At 46.9% G+C, this 18,607-nt stretch overlaps 1 long non-coding RNA gene across 1 annotated transcript in view; it reads right to left on the reverse strand.

The window, feature by feature from the left end:
* LOC146859742 (uncharacterized) overlaps positions 1–18,607 on the reverse strand; it is a 142,802-nt gene that overhangs the window by 55,550 nt on the left and 68,645 nt on the right. The gene's annotated exons all lie outside the window — the stretch shown is intronic.

Genomic DNA, 18,607 nt, shown 5'->3' on the forward strand with positions numbered 1-18,607 from the left:
TGGAATAGAACAATATAATGTCAAGTAAAGAAGGAAATGAGGATATAGGATCACTTATAAATAACAATACATCATCAGCATATGCTAAAGTTTTAATAATAACCCCTTTGATATTAACTCCTGTAATATTATCACATTTTCCTATAGAAACAAGCAATGGTTCGATACCAAGAAGAAACAAAAGGGGGGAGAGGGGACAACCTTGTCTTGTACCTCTGAAAAGAGAAAATTGACTAGAAATTTGGCCATTAATAAATAAACGAGCAGGAGGAGCAGAATATAAAGCAGAAATCATACGAATAAATACATCACCAAAATTAAATGACAATAAAGTATGAAATAAAAACTGCCAATGAATTTTGTGAAACGCTTTTTCAGCATCCAATGCTAAAATTCCTGCTGGTAGAGATAAAGAGGATCTGTGTTCAACAGTGTGCAACAGGGTTCTAGTGTTATTGGATGATTATCTATTTTTCATAAAACCAGATTGATCTGGATGGATAATAGAATATAATACAGCGGATAATCTAGAAGCAAGTATTTTGGCATACAATTTACAATCTTGGTTTATTAAAGAGATAGGGCGATAATTTGATATAAGGGTAGGGTCTTTATTAGGTTTGGATAAAACAATAATTAGAGCTTCAGAAAAAGAACCGTTAGTAGTTCCCGTAGTACCAAAAAAGTAAAAAGCTGGAGTAAATGAGGAATACGTTGTAATTGAAATTCATTATAAAATTCAGCGGGGAATACCGTCAGGACCAGGGGATTTATTTTTTTTAAGAGATTTTATGGCAGATAGAATTTCATCTTGAGTAATAGGGACTTCAAGTTCATTTTTATCTAATTACGAAATCTTGGGTAAATCACATTTTGATAAAAAAGAATCAATTAAGGAAGCATCATCAAAATCAGGTTTGTTATATAGAGCAGTATAAAAATCCAAAAATTCATTAACAATATCATTTTGGGATATAGCAATTTTACCATTAGTGCCATGAATTGAAGTTATTTGTGTTTTATGTCTTTGTTTTTCTCAAATTTGGCTTTAGAATTTGAAAGCTGAATACCAGCTCTTTTGATAAGGATTGAGTTAAACTCATATCTAAGTTTCTGTAATTTGAATCTGTATTGAGGGTCAGTGGACGTGATAACAAGTCTCTCATATTTTGCAATTTGTTTTTCTAAAGATTTAGGGGCAGATTTATGTTGCACTTGCGCCACTTTTGCGCCGCCGTTGCGTCACTTTTGTGATGCAGCAGCGGCGCAAATCCTGCGCCATGGTGCGGGGTATTTACAACGTGACGCATCTGGGAGATGCGTCACGTTGTAAAGCCCTGCGCCACATGTAGGCGTTCCAGGGCAGGTGGGGGCGTTCCGGCGCAGGAACGCCTCCTAAAAGTGGCTGAGTGAAATCTACAAGATTTCACTCAGTCACTTTTGAGCCCATGCAGCGTCAAAACCCTGCGCCTGCTTGAAGCAGGCGTAAGGATTGACGCAGCATTGTGCAGATAGGGCCCCCCAGAGCCTTGCTGGAGCTGCGTCGCGCTTGCGACGCAAATCCAGCAATGCGCCACTTTTACGGCACAGATGCGTGACGCATCTGTGCCGTTTTTGCCCCATGGTGCGCCGCATTATAAATGCGGCGCATTCATGATGGCGGAGCTGGGGCGCAAAATAACTGGTGCATCCCTGCTGATATGCAGGGATGCGCCAGTTATTATAAATCTGCCCCTTAATATTTAGTCCAAAGTCAGGCCCTCTCCTGAGCACTTACTCCGCCCCCCTGACAGAGAAGCCGGGCATTACCTCAAAGCAGGGCTGGGAGCTGAAGCAGGAAGAGATAAAATGCCACTGCCACCGAAGAAAAAAACGGGAAAAGCCTCACAGCGTAGGTAAGTACTTCAAAGACACAGCGACCTCATTATCTTACGTATTCCGACATAACATTTTTCGTAATTTGTTGAAAAACGGGGAAAATCAGCCGGAGCTCAACAAACGGTGGTCATCTTGTTTCGCGCGCAAAATTTCCAAAGGGTTCCTATTTTAAATCCATTACTCTTTGTGTGGAGGGTATTGCAGTACCAGTAGTTGACCATGTGTGGTGCTGGACGTACTCCAGGTCAGAGCTGGAGTACATTTCTAACAGTTTTGAGAATTTCTTTTGGCTGTACAATTTTTATAAGTACAGTTTGTGAAATGGAATGGGCTTTCTCTTATGTGGGTGGGTGCATGTCCCTCACTAATCCTCTCCTTAACCCTTCCTAAACTCCTCCTTACACTTCCCTAAACACTTCGCTATTTGTAATACGTATTCTCCATTTTCCAGCCACTTCCCATCCCTCTTACATTTACTACTAAATTGCAGACCTAAGAGGACAGAAATCTTCATAATCAGGGTGGAGATCTCAGCAAAGAATAGATAGGAGATGCGGAGGTATCCTCATGTAAAATTGTGAATGGCATTTTGCTGCACACAAGTAGTACTTCTGTTGGACCACTAAACATACTACAAAATGCAATTTGTGAATAGGTTATAATATGCATTTGAACGAAAGATATAAAAAGACCACCAGCACCATGATCAATCAATCCATCAGGATTACCCACTAGGTTATCCAGTCTCTTGCAGGTCACTGCGGCTTATTTGAACAGCCAGGTCTTAAGGGCCATTCGGAATTTCATAAGTGAGGTGATGGTCCAGAGGAGCGTGGGGAGGCTGTTCCAGGTCTTTGTGCAATGTGGGAGAAGGAGCGACCTCCATTTCTGCTTTGGTAGATTCAGGGAGTATGGGCAAGTAAAAGGGAGGTTGAGCGTAGTTTTCTCGATGGTTGGTGGAAGGTCAGGCTGTGGCTAATGTATGTGTGTTCTTGGTTGTATAGAGCCTTGTGTGCTTAGATCAGCAGCTTAATTGGCATCTCTTCTGTACAGGGGCTGGTTGAGTTGCCTGAGGTGAGGTGTGATATGTGTTCGTCAGAGAAGGCCGAGGATGAGTCTTGATCTGGCATTCTGTATCGTCTGAAGTCTCTGTAGCAGGTGTGTGGTGATTCTTACGTAGAGGGCGTTACCATAATCCAGTCTACTGGTGATGAGGGCCTGTATCACGGTGTATCTCATGCATAGGTAGCCACTTGAAGATCTTACATAGCATGCGCAGAGTGAGGAAGCAGGTGGAGCAGACATCGTTGATCTGTGATTTCATGGTGAGCTTGTTGTCAATGATGATTCCGAGATTTCTGGCTTGGTTGGAGGGATTAGGTGCGGGTCCTAGGTCTGATGACCACCAGAGGTTGTTCCATGTGTAGATGCCAATGTCAAATATCAGTACTTCCATCTTGTCTGTGTTCAGATGCAAGCAGTTGTTCTTCATCCCATCTGTGAAGTTTGGCATGCATCTGTGGATGTTGGTTCTGGTGGTGGTGGGTGCATTGGTGAGTGAGAGGATAATTTGGGTGTCGTCTGCATAGGAAATTATGCTGAGACAGCGGATCTGACAATGTTGGCCATCGGGGTCGTATAGGCATTGAAGAGAGTGGGGCTGAGAGTGGGGCTGAGGGATGAGCCCCGGGAACACCAAAGGTGATCTCCTTGGGTTCAGAGATGAACAGTGGGAGGTGAATCCTCTGGGTTCTTCCGGTGAAGAAAGAGGTGATCCATCCAAGTGCGCCCCCTTGGATGCCAATGAGGAGAAACTTGATGTTGTAAGGCACTTTCAAGGAATATACATATAAGAGTTTTCATTAATTTCTGTTGGCTATTAAGTCCCCAATCGTTTTGTCTTTTCTTTGACCCTTTTTTAATGTTAGCAAGGATTCTGCTCGAGTATGTAAGAGTATGCGTTATGTGATAGACTATGAACAAAAAACTCAGAAGCCCTTAAGAGGCAAATAAGAAGAGATAGAGCATAACTTAATTTCCATTAAGGGACAATATGGCTGTGGTGCATTAAAATAATAACAGGCCATAATACAAGCAAGAAACGTGTCACTTGTTGGGCATAAGCCCTTGCCCCAAATTGTGTTGATAGTGAACCTGAGCTACCTGCCACTTCATGTCACGTCTTGAAGGTTTACAGTTGATTCTGTCCCATACTTTTCACTGGTAGCCCTGAAGAAATACTCTTGACTTTTTCTCGTAACTTATGGTCTACCAATTAGCTCTGACCCTTGTGAGAAGAGTTTAAAACAGTCAAATTGTACAACTGAAAGTCCAGTTTCTCTAGGTTTGCAATGTGTCATAGAATCCCACCATAATTCAAAAGTTTATAGAACCTTCCTTCCTTTCGATATTTCACTTCTTCTCATGTTCCCGTCCTGCATCTTTATCTATCTATGAAGAAAATTCTACTTGCAAAAAACAGGATGGTAAAAATGAAATGTAACACAAATATCAACATAACAATAATTAGACAGCCGAGGTATCATTCAGAGTAGGCATGTCTTATAGTCTCAAACAGTACATAAAACGTTTTGGTGCATAGTACTTGTGGGTTAAAACTCCAAAGATGCCTGCGATTACTAAACATGGGTACAATTTTACAAGAGAAAGTCTCGCCAGATGTAAAATTCTGATACATAAATGTGCATTTACAGATTTTAGGTAGGGGAACTCACAGAATTTGGCGGTTCTGCGTTACTCTTGGAATGCAAAGTTCCGTACAAATTCTGACAATCGCTGTGTGGCAGAATTCTTTTCCTGCCTGACTCCAGAAATGCGAGCTGGCGATGGTGAGCGAGATTTGGTGTCCCCTATCATGATTTTCTAATGTGGGTGGTCACGCATGGTCGCATTAAGAGGGCTACTTCTTGAGTAGATGTGCTGCCACTCACGTAGATTTTCAACTCGAGTGGCAGCAAAATCAACTTGAAAGGTTGCGTGCTTTTGCGCACCGTATGGTGCTATTTGAACAAATTGTTCACTGGCACTATATTGCAGCGTGAGATGCATATGTTGCACTCTTTGACAGAACTACATGGACTCTTAGCAGAGTTTTTCTGCAACTCCGTGTAATTCTGCTGTGTGAAAGATCACGAGTTCCTCCCACGCGTGATTAAAAGTGAAATTTGTAGTTTATGCAGCAAAATGTGCTTTCACTGCATAGAAATCCCTTACTCACAACCCAGTTTGCCAATGCTTCTTTTCCATCATGAGCCAAAAAAACATACAAGCTGATATCCCTATCTTTGAAAAAGCAAATTTACAAAGTGCTTCTAGTGTGCAAAACTACCCTCAAAGTGTGTGTGTTGCAGGGACTCAGTAACAGAACTATGCTTGGGACAACAGAACATCGGCATGGAGAGACTGGGTCACCATACCACCTGAGTTTCTATGAGTCCGAGTCCGACTAGCTATAGAGCCTCCCTTTCCCTCCTAACCCCTCCAGAGAAACAAGTGAATTGGCACCCCGGAACACAGTACTTTAAACTCTCGCAGGGATTGGGGTAGCGGGAAACACCCTTTCGCTCTCTCACTCATACTCGTCTACAATAAGATAAACAAGAGACACAAAGGATGTTTATAATATTTATTTAAACTATCATGCTCAAGAAGCAGTATTTGTGCCACAGTTAGACTACAGATGCATATCAAAAATATCATTAGCATGGTTAACAAACCATATACCATAAAAAGCCCTGTTGTGTAATGAGACAGGTTAGCCTAGTCCCCCCTTTCTACTGAAGCTAAATGATTGTATATCAAAGATCTCTGGGATTAGGGGAGGATCCCATACTTCAGCACACATAGGTGGATGTTCTACTTCCCAGCTGACGGAGCAGTCTTTCTTCAGGACCTTCACTCAGTGTGTGTGTTTTTTCAGAGTCCCTGTCCTCCGTTATATGAAAAGAATAGTGTGCTCACAAGCAGCAGCTGTATTCTCTCATTATGTCTAGGTGCTAGTGTCTGACCAGTGAAAATAACAAGGGGCATTGTTGTTTGAACTTGTTTAGGGTCCCCAGACTAAGGACCTGATTTTGATGTTGGCTATCTTCCTGCTGGACAGCCGCCGTGGAGGTCTGAGGAAGGCTGCCAAGCCATCTGTAATCCCACCCGTCTGATTACAACAGTAATTCAGGGTGGACGGTGGGGCGGCGGAGGTGGTGTCACAGCGGTGGTAATGTTTGGCTCATAGGAGAGCCTAAAAAGCAAACGGCTGATGTGACAGCGACTCCAGCATGTCCTTGCACAGTGTGGCATGCACCCTGTTGTGCATGCCACACAGTGCAAGCTTGACCATGCACTTTTAGCGGGTACATCATCTGCCCCCACAGACACTCACATGGGCTGATGTGCCCAGGGGCCCTGTTGGGGGCATCTTTACATGCCTTTCTGCCAAATATTTCAAGGCAGGGGCAACCACCTTGAAATACTTGGAGGAAAGGCAGGTCAGAATCTCCTCTGCAATGCCGTGATTCCTTCCTGCTTTCCCCACAGCCAACGCCATGGGATCCTGGTGGCGGTGACGGTATTGTGGCAGTCCCACAGCCATCTTTGTGATCTGGTAGTAGGCCCAACGCATTGGCAGCGGTAAGACCACCATCCACTGGTACGGTAGTCCCAGGACCGTCAACATCAAAATCCGTTGTGGAGCCAAATTGTATTGGGAGCAAGTATATACAGGATTGATTGTCTATTTAACACCAAGTGCTGAAGATGGTCTTGCGGACCTAGTTGGCCAATGGAGACCGAAACGTCGATAACTCCTCCTCCCTTAACATTAAGAGTTACAGCTTTTGTTATGTCTAATTCCAGTTGGATTTTCTAAAAAACTCGCTTGTAGATTAATTTGATGGGGCATGTGTTCCTGTGAAACCGATTTTATTAAGAGGATTGAATACTCTGCCATAGGTCCCTATATTGTCTACATTTTGTAAAAGACTATGGGCCAGATTTACAAAGTGCAAAATAGCACCTCGCAAATTGCGAGTTTTTTGCGACTCGCAATTTGCGAGGCTCTATTTTGGATGTACAATACTGTGTATCACACTGTTTGCGATTCCCTGGGGACCCCTTCCCTTTTGTGAGTGCATAGCCACCCTCTTGAAGAGGGTGGTAATTTGCGAGTGTTTTGCGCCCGCATTTGCAGACGTAAAGCATTCATACATGGGCTTGCGCTCGTTTTTAGGAAGGGAACGCGTCTTCCTAATAGCGAGTTGCAAAACCTATTTAGTGAGTGGCAAATAAATTGCGACTCGCTAAATACGCTTTTTACGTGGCCCATGCTTTTTTTGCATGCTCAAACGGGATCGCAAACCCGTTTGCGCATGCAAAAACTGTTATACATCTGGCCCTATATGATTGTATGGTGGCAGCAGTGTTTGCATTTAAATTTATGTTGGTATGTATGAGTCATTGTTTTGAAGATAAGTTATAGGATCAATTTTTGTGATCAGTTATAAGACTACATTTTGGGATAACTGAGTCCTCAGGGAACAGTTTTTGTGATTTAACTTGTTTACCTAGTTCCTTGGGGAAGATTGGGTTGCCCTATGTTGTTATATAACTTCTAAAGTAGGACCTAAATCCCATGAAAAAACAAAACACAGGTGTGGAAAAGAAATGTGGCATACAACGTGCACCATTTGGCTAACAGGGAAAAGAACAATTGGCCATGTGAGAAACACACAACATGCCACAAAGGTAAATAAACACTTTTGCACAACAGGCGTTAAATTAGATAGTGTCTATTTCTCCTTTTTGCTCACTGTTATCTTTTTCACCCCTGTTAATCGTAATATATCTTAATAGCTTCTGTTACAGACTGCGGCGCACCGGGTGCCTGCCACAGCCTTACAGCAGCTTGTAGCCCGTCATGACATGCTACCAGAATCAATACAATATAAGTAAATATGAAACTCAGGGGCAATAATATCCTTTAGTAGCTGTGTCAGGAAGGTCCCTTCTGAAAATGGCTTTGAAAAGAGCAGTTGTAAATTGGAGAAACAATAAGAACACTGGCATTTGCAACATTAAGGTCAATGCGTATCAAGAGACCCTTGTAGAAATGATCTTGCAACATAGGCCTCTCTGTCATAACTTAATGGCAGATACTGCAAAACATGGATTAAAATCCTCCAGTCCCAACATCAGTCATGTCAATCTGCGCGGCTCCGAAATAGAAACAGACTGGCTTGTTTCACTCGCCCACACGAACAAACTAGCAATCGGTGGTTTTAATTCCTGAGGCACGAACTTTGAGTGATTCTCTCAGGATGTAATGACGGCAATATGTTCGGCACTAGGACCGGCCTGAGTGGGGAGACCAGGGCGGGCGAAAGGGAGGAGCCGAGGGCTAGGAAGGCAGTTAGCCATTAGCCCTGTATGAGGAAGGAGCTAATAAAAGAAGCTGACCAACTAGACGCTGTGTCCGTGTCTTTAGTATCTACAAGAATACTACAACTGGCGACGAAAGAGCTTCCACGTGTGCGTGAAGCGAGGAACAGCGCGACGACAGAAGTGCCCACCGGGAGTCCACCCCGGCGGCAACAAAGCAGGAGCTCGCCCCACGTGTGGAGGCTGGAGCGCGAGACGGAACGAGCCTACCGGGAGCCCACCCCGGCGGCGACTGACCGAGAACTGCTCACCCTGCGTGTGGGGTTGGAGCGCGAGACGGAACGAGCCTACCGGGAGCCCACCCCGGCGGCGACTGACCGAGAACCACAGGTGATATTGAAAGAGCCTACCGGGAGCCCACCCCGGCGGCAACAGTGAACAGTGCCCAGAAATAAAGAAAATAACCCTACCAGGCATGGTAGCGGTGTCCAGAAGCGGAGCCCCGGTGAGTGATATTGAGTAAAATCAAGCGTGAACGAGCGCGGGTCTCCGGCCATCTGAAAAGCCAAAATCTCGCTGTACACGAGATTCTCGCGGCGGCCATCTTGAAATCAGGCACGAGATTTGCCCGATCCCTTGTTAAGAACCACCGGCGGCCATCTTTAAGTCAGGCGGATGAATCAAAATGCAAACAAACACTGGTAAATGAAACGAAAGCAACAAACAAGCATTAGCAAATACAATAGAAGCAACAAACAAGCATTGATACATGCAATAGAAGATACAAACAAGCATTGGTAAAGACAAACAGAAGTACCAAACAAGCATTAGCAAATGCAACAGAAGCAACAAACATTGGTAAATGCAACAGAAATAACAAACAAGCACGGGTGAGTGCAACAAAACAAACAAACAAGCATTGACAAAGGCAATGGAAGTAACAAACAAGCATTGGTAAATACAACAGAAGTAACAAACAAGCACTGGCGAGTGCAACGAAACCAAGAAACAAGCACTAGCGAGTGTAAAGGATAACAAACGAAGTTCAATCAGCAATAACAGTTGAACAATGCCCGACCCAGCTCCCGCAAGTATGTTTGGAGCCTCATTCCTGCGCCGCCCCGAGCCACTCGTTCTTGAATCAGGTGGGGGCATGGGCCCGCGATGGCAAGAATGGATAGAAGATTTCGAGGACTTCATGAAAGCGTCCAAAGTGACGGACCTTGATGAACAACTGTTTGCCCTCAAGAACTTGATTGGCAAGGAAGTGGGCCGAATTATAAAAGAACTGCCCGCTGAGTCATCTGGTACCTATGACAAAGTTCGCGAAGCACTAAATGGCAAGTTCCTACACAAAAGGAACGTGGACTACGAGCGGTACACATTCAATCTGGCCGCGCAAGAGAAAGGTGAACAAATGGAGACGTTCGTCACACGTCTGAGACGACTGGCAAGATATTGTGACTTTGACAAGTTTTCAACTGAAGACGCCCTTCGGCTGAGGGTCATAGAAGGCTGCCTCTCTGAACAACTGAGACGCAAATTGCTCAAGAGAAGCTACTCGCTGGAAGAGGTAGTAGAAATGACGAGAATAGATGAACAAGCCGATGAACATGCAAAGAAAATAGAAGCCGGGAAAGGTGAAAGACGGGAACAAGCATTCAGGATACAGTCTCGGCAAATGCATGGAAGATCACCACCACAAATGCGATCCAAGAAACATCACCACCAGTCAAACAAAGGACACAAAGGCAGAACTCACACCAGGGAACGATCGGAGAGACAACTCAAATGCTACCGATGCGGATACGACTTCCCACATGCCGACGCGTGCCCGGCACTGGGGCAACAATGCCGAAAGTGTGGCAGAGACAACCATTTTGAAAGCATGTGCGGGGCGATACCTAAAGGTGATCAACAAGGAAGACACCGGCAACATCAGCCATCAAGCCGTCGTCACCATGTCAGAGCAGTCCAGGATAGACGAGACTCATCGACTGGGTCGTCACAATCCAGCTGCCACTCTTGCAGGACATACCAATCTCGACGGTCATCATCAAGAGAATCACGATCCACATCACCCATCGCTCAAGACAGAAAGGAATATGTTTATTGTGTAGCCGACCCTGATCGGCTGAAAGAGTACCCGAGATTGGACATCAGAATTGGTACCCACCCCACAAAGTTCGTGCTAGACAGTGGGGCCTCACTAAATTACTTGCCCGTGACAGAATACCAACGAATGAAGTCACCTCCCAAACTGGATAACGCACATGTACGAGTATACACGTGGATGTCCAAAAAGCCACTAACGTGTCTTGGGAAATTTGCAACAGAACTGTCGTACCAAGATCGCACAATATCAGCCTATATCCATGTCATCGAGGGGCCTGAGGCCGACTGCCTCCTGAGCCTGGCCACTGCAGAAAGACTGAAACTGGTTGACATCCTATACCGAGTAGCTGACAAACCAACTATCATCCAAAAATTCCCCAAGCTATTTCAAGGCTTGGGAAAGATGAAAGGCTGCCAAATAAGACTACACATAAACGAACAAGTCACACCGGTAGCACAGCATCACCGGAAAATACCGTTCCACCTGCAAGAAGCGGTGGAGAAGGAGCTGCAGGATCTACTGGAAGCAGAGATCATAGAAAGAACAGAGGGACCAACGCCATGGGTCTCCCCGGTAGTGGTAGTCCCGAAGAAAGGGGAGACTAACAGAGTACGACTATGTGTGGATATGAGAGCGCCTAACATGGCGATAGAAAGAGAGAGACACCCAGGCCCTCACATCAGCGACATGATCACGTCCCTTAACGGAGCCAAGACATTTTCAAAACTAGACCTCAACAAAGGGTACCACCAGCTAGAACTGCATGAAAGGTCAAGATATATCACGACATTCTCGACACACCTCGGACTATTCAGGTACAAAAGACTGAGCTTCGGAGTATCATCAGCAGCGGAAATATTCCAAGAGGCAATCAGGAGAACAATACATCACATTCCACATGTCCTAAACTACAGTGATGACATCCTCGTATATGGCGCAACGACTCAAGAACACGACAAAGCGCTAGATCAGGTCTGCCATGCACTCATGGACGCCAATCTCACACTCAACAGAGACAAGTGTGAATTCCACAAACCAACGCTGAAGTTCTTCGGCCACATATTCTCCGGAAGTGGCATGAAACCAGACCCAGAAAAGGTAGCAGCATTAAACGACGCACCGAGCCCGGAGGACGTGGGAGACGTACGATCGTTCCTAGGCATGGCCAGCTACTGCTCCAGGTACATACCTGACTACGCCACGCTAAGCTACCCGCTGAGGATGCTCACCAAGCAAGGGCAACATTTCCAATGGTCCACCCAATGCGAAGGGGCGTTCCGAGAAATCAAAAGAACGGTCGAGTCGGCCAAAAACTTGGCATACTTCAATCCAAAAAAGAAAACAGAAATAACAGTGGACGCCAGCCCCGTAGGACTAGGAGCCATCCTAGCACAATATGAGAGAGAAGAAGATCAGCGACACATAGTGGCATATGCCAGCAGAAGTTTAACAGACACGGAGAGAGCATATTCACAGCCAGAGAAAGAAAGCCTGGCTGTCGTCTGGGCCTGTGAACATTTTCATATTTTCATATTTGGGAAACACTTTACACTAGTGACTGACCATCAAGCACTGACCACGATTTTTGGTAACCCACGAGCAAAAATGCCACCAAGAATAGAGCGATGGGGCCTCCGACTCCAGGAATACACCTACACCATCATCCACAAACCTGGAAAAGCTGCAAACCCAGCAGACTACATGTCCCGGCACCCCATCAGATCAAACGGATCAGAACAATCAATTGCGGATGAATACATCCACTTCGTAGTAGACCAAGCGAGACCTCCTGCCGTTCCACTGGAAGCCATTTGTGAAGCGACACAAACAGATGACACCTTACAAGAGGTGAAACGTCGGATTCAAACAAACAGCTGGAGACACACGCAAGACAATGAACAAAACGACCGAGAAATGGCGGCATTCAAACATGTCCACGACGAACTGTCAATAGCAACAAACGGCCTTGTGTTAAGAGACACCAGAATAGTGATACCACGACAACTGAGACAAGGAGTCATCAACTTAGCGCATGAAGGGCACCGGGGCATCGTAGCAACAAAAAGAGCACTCCGTGAGAGAGTCTGGTTTCCGACACTAGACATGATGGTAGAGACAACTCTGAACGACTGCCCGCAGTGTCAACTGGTGAGCCGTTCGGACCCCCCTGCACCGCTACAAATGTCTCCACTACCGGAGGGTGTCTGGCAACACACTGCCATTGATTTCTTTGGGCCCATAAAATCAGGCCAATATGTCCTAGTCATCATGGACGAGTACTCCAGATTCCCCATCGCGCAACTGTGCTCGTCAACGAAAGCATCGAGTACCATACCCATACTGGAGGAAATCTTTGCCGCATGGGGCATTCCCCTCGTGGTGAAGTCAGATAACGGGCCTCCATTCAACAGCCACGACTTTGCTGATTTTGCTCAACACCTTAACTTCAAGCACCGCAAGATTACACCATTGTGGCCGCAGGCCAACGGAATGGTTGAACGCTTCATGGCTACAATAAAGAAAGCCATTCAGCAAGCAGAACTCACCGGAAAGAGCGTTCAGACGGCACTCAACGAGGTACTGCGAGCATACCGAAACACGCCTCACTCCACCACAGGCAAATGTCCGGCCACTCTCATGCTGGGACGCCCAGTGCGCACCAGGCTACCGATGATGACGATGGCAGCGGACGAACAGCTTTCCGACTCTGACCATGAGGAGATGGCAGCCAGAGACAAGATAAAGAAAGAGAAGATGAAGGACTATGCAGATGGACGGCGACGTGCCACGCCCCCTCAAATACAAGAAGGAGACTGGGTGCTGGCCCGACAAGAACAACACCGGAAGACGGACAGCAAATACCATGAAGTTCCGCTGAAGGTGATACAACAAAAAGGAACCATGATTACTGCAGAGACTGAGGGAAAAAGACTCACCAGGAACGTGACGTACTTTAAGAAGTGCGGACCCACAATTAAGGAACTACTGACTGACCCAAAAATAGAGAAGAGAGAACCAGAAACACTGCCGCACCATAGTCAGGCATTGATGGAAATGGCCGACGAGAGCGAGAGTGACAACCCTGAACACCAAGCACGCCCCAGACGGATCATCAGAAAACCGTCTCGTCTCATTGAGGAACTTTGAAGAGACAGCTGCTGTGCTGGTCATATTATGTTTTTTATTTACAGAGGGGGGAGATGTAATGACGGCAATATGTTCGGCACTAGGACCGGCCTGAGTGGGGAGACCAGGGCGGGCGAAAGGGAGGAGCCGAGGGCTAGGAAGGCAGTTAGCCATTAGCCCTGTATGAGGAAGGAGCTAATAAAAGAAGCTGACCAACTAGACGCTGTGTCCGTGTCTTTAGTATCTACAAGAATACTACACAGGGAAAGGTTTGTTTTCCTTGTGGAATACATGTGCCACTTTTTAAAAGAATTAAATCTGCAGGGCAGATTTCATGGAATGTTCCCTACTGATGAGGAATTTTGACCATATAATGCATGTGGAGCAGCACAAAAGCGAGGCCTCTGTTTTGCTTCGTGTGTTTTCACGCGGAAGAATCGGTGACTTCCAAACTACCAGCAATGAACAGGCCGATGGTGGAACAACATTTTCCAAAAGGAACATTTTACCGCTGAGAAAGAGGCGTGTGGAAAATCATCCTGGCCCCACCCATCGTTGAGAACATCAATACATTTCAAAACTGATCACATTTTCATTTACATTTGTGTGTGTGTTATTGAAGCCACTAGACTAAACATAACATCGCAAAAAAATGTTTCACAGAAAAGTTCATTTTCATAACATCCGTAGTATTTTTAATGGACTTTACCAAGCTGAAAAAAGATCTTGTGCAGTAATAGGGCTTGATTTTAACTCTGCTAGGTGCCCCCATACTGTCATACCGTGTCAAAGGTTACCTGGCCTATGAGTGGATGACAGCACTAATAGTATAGTGCTGTGCCCCAGATAGTGTGCAAGCATTTGCTCAAGCCTATGGGTGAGGAAAACTGTGCACTTGGCTCCTGAGATTTCTATGAAAATGTCAAGACATTATACAATTATGCTCTCAACTAGCTTAATTGTTTTTGATGAGACCCCCTAGAATGCTAAAAAAAACATTACAAGATCAAAAAGGGGGGGGAGGTAAAGGGAAAAAGCTAGGTCCACCCTCCTATGTCAAAAGTAATCAAAAAATCTGAACTCTCAGATAGAGAACCTAGCTGGAAATGATCACTCAAATGTTGGTGAAAATCAATGAGAAGAAGAAGGAAAAATTTCCTTTCTTGAGTCCCCTCACTCACCAGGGTTTCCCCACGGTGACATGCTTCATCATAGGGGCCATCTCAACCCGCTGCGGGTTGAGGCGTGCTATGACTTGAGAAAATACGTAGGAGCACTGTCGTGAGACTATGTGTGGTGTGGAGTGAGTTTGAAAATATCTAACCAGTGGGCTAAATGACTTTTATTCTTGCTCCTAGTTGATATATTAAAAAGGGGTGAGTCCCTAGAGGGTCTGGCTATAATGCATCAGATGTCCCTAGTGGGTGTCAACATGTTTCGAGCTTCCCCTCAGCTCTTCAGGACAGGCACAGGGTCCAGCCCTATGCCTTCCACTCCTTAAGTGACCTAAAATAGAATTAAAGATACGTGCTGCAACTAATAAGCATGCACGTTAATACATACGATATCTTAACGTTGTATATCTGTAAAAGGAAAAACACAGGTTATTATGTTGGACTACCTACTCCTGATTGGGTAGGTAAACTGCACTAAAAATCGGTGAATACGTAACAAATGAGTGTGCGTGCTAATGACATGCACTCACTCCACTCCATAAACAGCACCACACCACACATAGTCTCACGACAGTGCTCCTAAGTATTTTCGCAAGTCGTAGCACGCGGTGAGGGGACTCAAGAAAGGACATTTTTCCTTCTTCTTCTCATTGATTCATTTCCAGATAGGTTCTCTTTTTGATAACATAAAAAAAACCTTAGTCATGTATTACTCAGAGCATATATTTTCATTACAGATGTCACTCAAGAAGTTCAGAGACACTCATCACTAGCTCTGATGAGTATCCCCATGGACAGATTGTGTACGTTCGTTTGTTAAACACTATGGAGCCAATTACGATATGGTCCATAAAGGTTCCGTCCTTCGGTCGGAGCATTTAGGTCTGCATTGTCATGGATGGGTCGGTTTTCTTTCTGGCCACCTCATTACGTTGGAGGCGGTCAGAAAGGAAACTTGCTGGTTACTCCGTCTGCTTTTGATGGGCTCGGAGGGTCCGTCCTCCCGTCGGAAGCAGGCAAGTAATCTCAAGGGCGGTTCTTCCCAACATGGTTTCCATGCCGGTCTGTCTGACATGGGTAACCATGGAAACCATGTCAGAAAGCGTGTTTCGGGGCACCCAGCATGGCCCCCTTTGGTGCATGGCCTCTGGTTGGAGGGCGAGGGGCCCCCTAAGTTTCCCCCCGGTTGATCACTGCACCTTGTGGCAGGCATCTCGCGGTGCCTACCACAGGGTGCAGGTGTTGGACTTGGCCCTTCTGGCAGGTTCACCCCTGAACTTTTTGCTTTTTATTGGTGACTTGGTGTGGTGATTTGTTTGGTTCCTGCGCACTTTCCCTGTGTCCCAGGGTAAAGTGCGTGCGTGCTCTGAGTGCATGTGTTGAGGTTGGCCTGCCCTCCCATAGGAATGCATGGGGGAATGTATGTGTCCCGGTAGTTCCTGATGCGTGGGGTGTGCAGGCCCGTGTTTGGTATGTGCGGACTCGTGTGAGTGAATGCTGCGCGTTGATGTGTGCGGCGTGCATGTACCTGGTGTGGAAGTGCCACTTCTAGAAGTGGGCACTTCAGTGTGCAGTCTGAAATGTGTGGCTTGTCTGGCGATTGGCTGGTGAGGTCAGGTGACGGACTAGGGAATTCCCCAGAGTCAGGATGAGTCACCCAGTGGTGAATGGGGAGATCAACAGCTAGATGGGTGGGAGGAGTACACCTGGGTCCTGAATAGGACAGGGTTTTCCACACACAATGCTGGCCCCGCCCCCTGCGGTGCGACTGACGACCCTAGCCCTGCCAATGAATAGAGTGAGGGGCTGAGCACATCAAGGGTGCTCCCCAACCAGCTGCGACTGGTTTTCCCCCTCACCCTGAACCCAGAACAAAGGGATGTGGTGTATAAAAAGGGGCTGTGTCCCCTTACAAAATGTTCTTGTTCCAAACTCGAATCTACCAGGGGCATGCTGCTGCTGGGGCCCAGGGGAAGGCTTGCCTCCCTGGGCCCTGCCCAGCCCCTGGATACCTGGAGGACTTCTGGGACCTTTTTGGACTTTATTTGCTGTGCTTCCTTACTAAGCCTTATGGACTCTAGGCTGCCCTAGCGCTTGGTGGGCGCTGTACCTGCACTCTGCTGAGAGGCGCTTCATTTCTATGGCAGAGCGCTTCCCTGGTTTACCCGAGCGCCTCTCTCTTTACTGCCAGCAGCGCTGGGCTGCGATCTTTTTTAGAGGGAATCCCCAGCGTAGGGATTCCCCCGCCTTGTGTCCTGTTGCGGGTGCCCACCCCGCTTATTCCTTTATTTCTAATTGTGTGCAGGTGCCCACCCTGCGTCTTCATTGCCGTATTATCCCTATTGCGGGTGCCCACCCCGCTTATGGTTGTTTTATTGCGGGTGCCCACCCCGCGATCATAGAAGGAGAAGTCACCGCCGCGGCCCGAGCTTCAGTTCAACTGCCGCCGAGTCCGCGGCCCGCCTGGTTGTGGGCGGGGCCGCGGGACGGAAGCGGAAGTGCCGCCATTGTCCCCGGAGCCTCGCAGGCTCCACCAGAGAAGTCCCGGTCCCGAGATGGGGGACCGGGCGAGGACCGGCGCCTCCAGGGACGGAGCTCTCCTGTGGTGAGAGAGCCCCGCAGGCAGCGCCGAAGGCAGACTAAAGGCGGAGGGGGCTCGAGGCACATTGCCGGTGCCTGCCCCACCGCGGATGAAGAAAAGAGCCCGGTAAGTGGGGGCTCCTTGTTGTTGGTGCCCCTCGAGGCACAGTTCTCTCGGAGCGGCCCCGTTTGGCAGCGGGTCGCTCCAACCGGGACCGGATATTTTTCTAGAGAGCGAGTGGCGCTCCCACGGTCAAGGGGCCATCTTCATGGTCCCAGAGCCCCCTGAGGGGGACTCCAACGAGACGGGCAAAATTGGTTATAGAGCCTAGAGGGCTCCAACGTCCCCCACATTGTTTATGTTAAGAGCGCTAGTGCGCTCCAAAGTGACTTTCTGAGCTAGGTGGCTCCAACGTGCTGGATATTGTGTCATGGGCCATTTGAGAGCCCCGGCCCCTATTTGCCTTCCCCAGCTGCGCAGCACTTAGTGCCAGCTGCAGCGTTTAGGCCCTGTGCTTGCCCCCAGCTGCCCAGCAAGTAGTGGGCAGCTGCTACGTTTAGGTTCTGGTGCGTCCTGGACTCTAATGGGATTGAGGTGTTATTGCGATTCATGCTAATGTGCTTTTGGGTGCTAGGAAATGTATTGTGTATAGCATGTTTTGCGCACCCTGTGTCTGATACCTCTAAATGTGGTTATTTCGGCCTAGAAGGTTGTTTTAACTGCTTAGGTTGATGGTAGGGAGAATGTACTTCCCTGTGCGATGTGCGCCCCTAGTATAGTTATGGCTAGGTGGTTAGGTCTAATGAGTTAGACCAAGGAGAATTGCATGATGTGATTTATGCCCCTGTGATAGATACAGGATAGGTTTTATACCTGATGCTAGTGTGATGACGCTGAGGCCATTATTGCGCCAGTAGATACTGGTTATGTTCTACATGTACACTTGGTAATTTGTGTTATGTTCTAAGTGCTAATTCCTGACAGTGGTCCATGTGGCCCTGTCCCCTGTACATATAATCCCTTGTAAATTCTGCCCGTGCCTGTTGGCACATTGTAAAGTGTGTGGTTTTATCTAATGTGTTGTGTATAATACAAAGGCTATTTTTATAGAATACCTAGTGTGGAGTTTCCTTTGTGGTGGGCCTTGGGTGTTGTTGCTGGGTGCGCGCGCAAACGCTTTACACATTGCCTCAGGGATAAGCCTGTCTGCTCGTGCCAAGCTACCAAGGGGGTGAGCAGGGGTTATCTTTGGCGTGTAACTTCCTTGCCCTGACTAGAGTGGTGGTTTCTGCCTGGCTTTGGCGCAAGCCTCAGCCAACCAGAAATCCCATTTCTAAC

Source organism: Triturus cristatus, chromosome 3_1 (assembly GCF_964204655.1).
Source record: "Triturus cristatus chromosome 3_1, aTriCri1.1, whole genome shotgun sequence".
Lineage (NCBI taxonomy): Eukaryota > Metazoa > Chordata > Amphibia > Caudata > Salamandridae > Triturus > Triturus cristatus.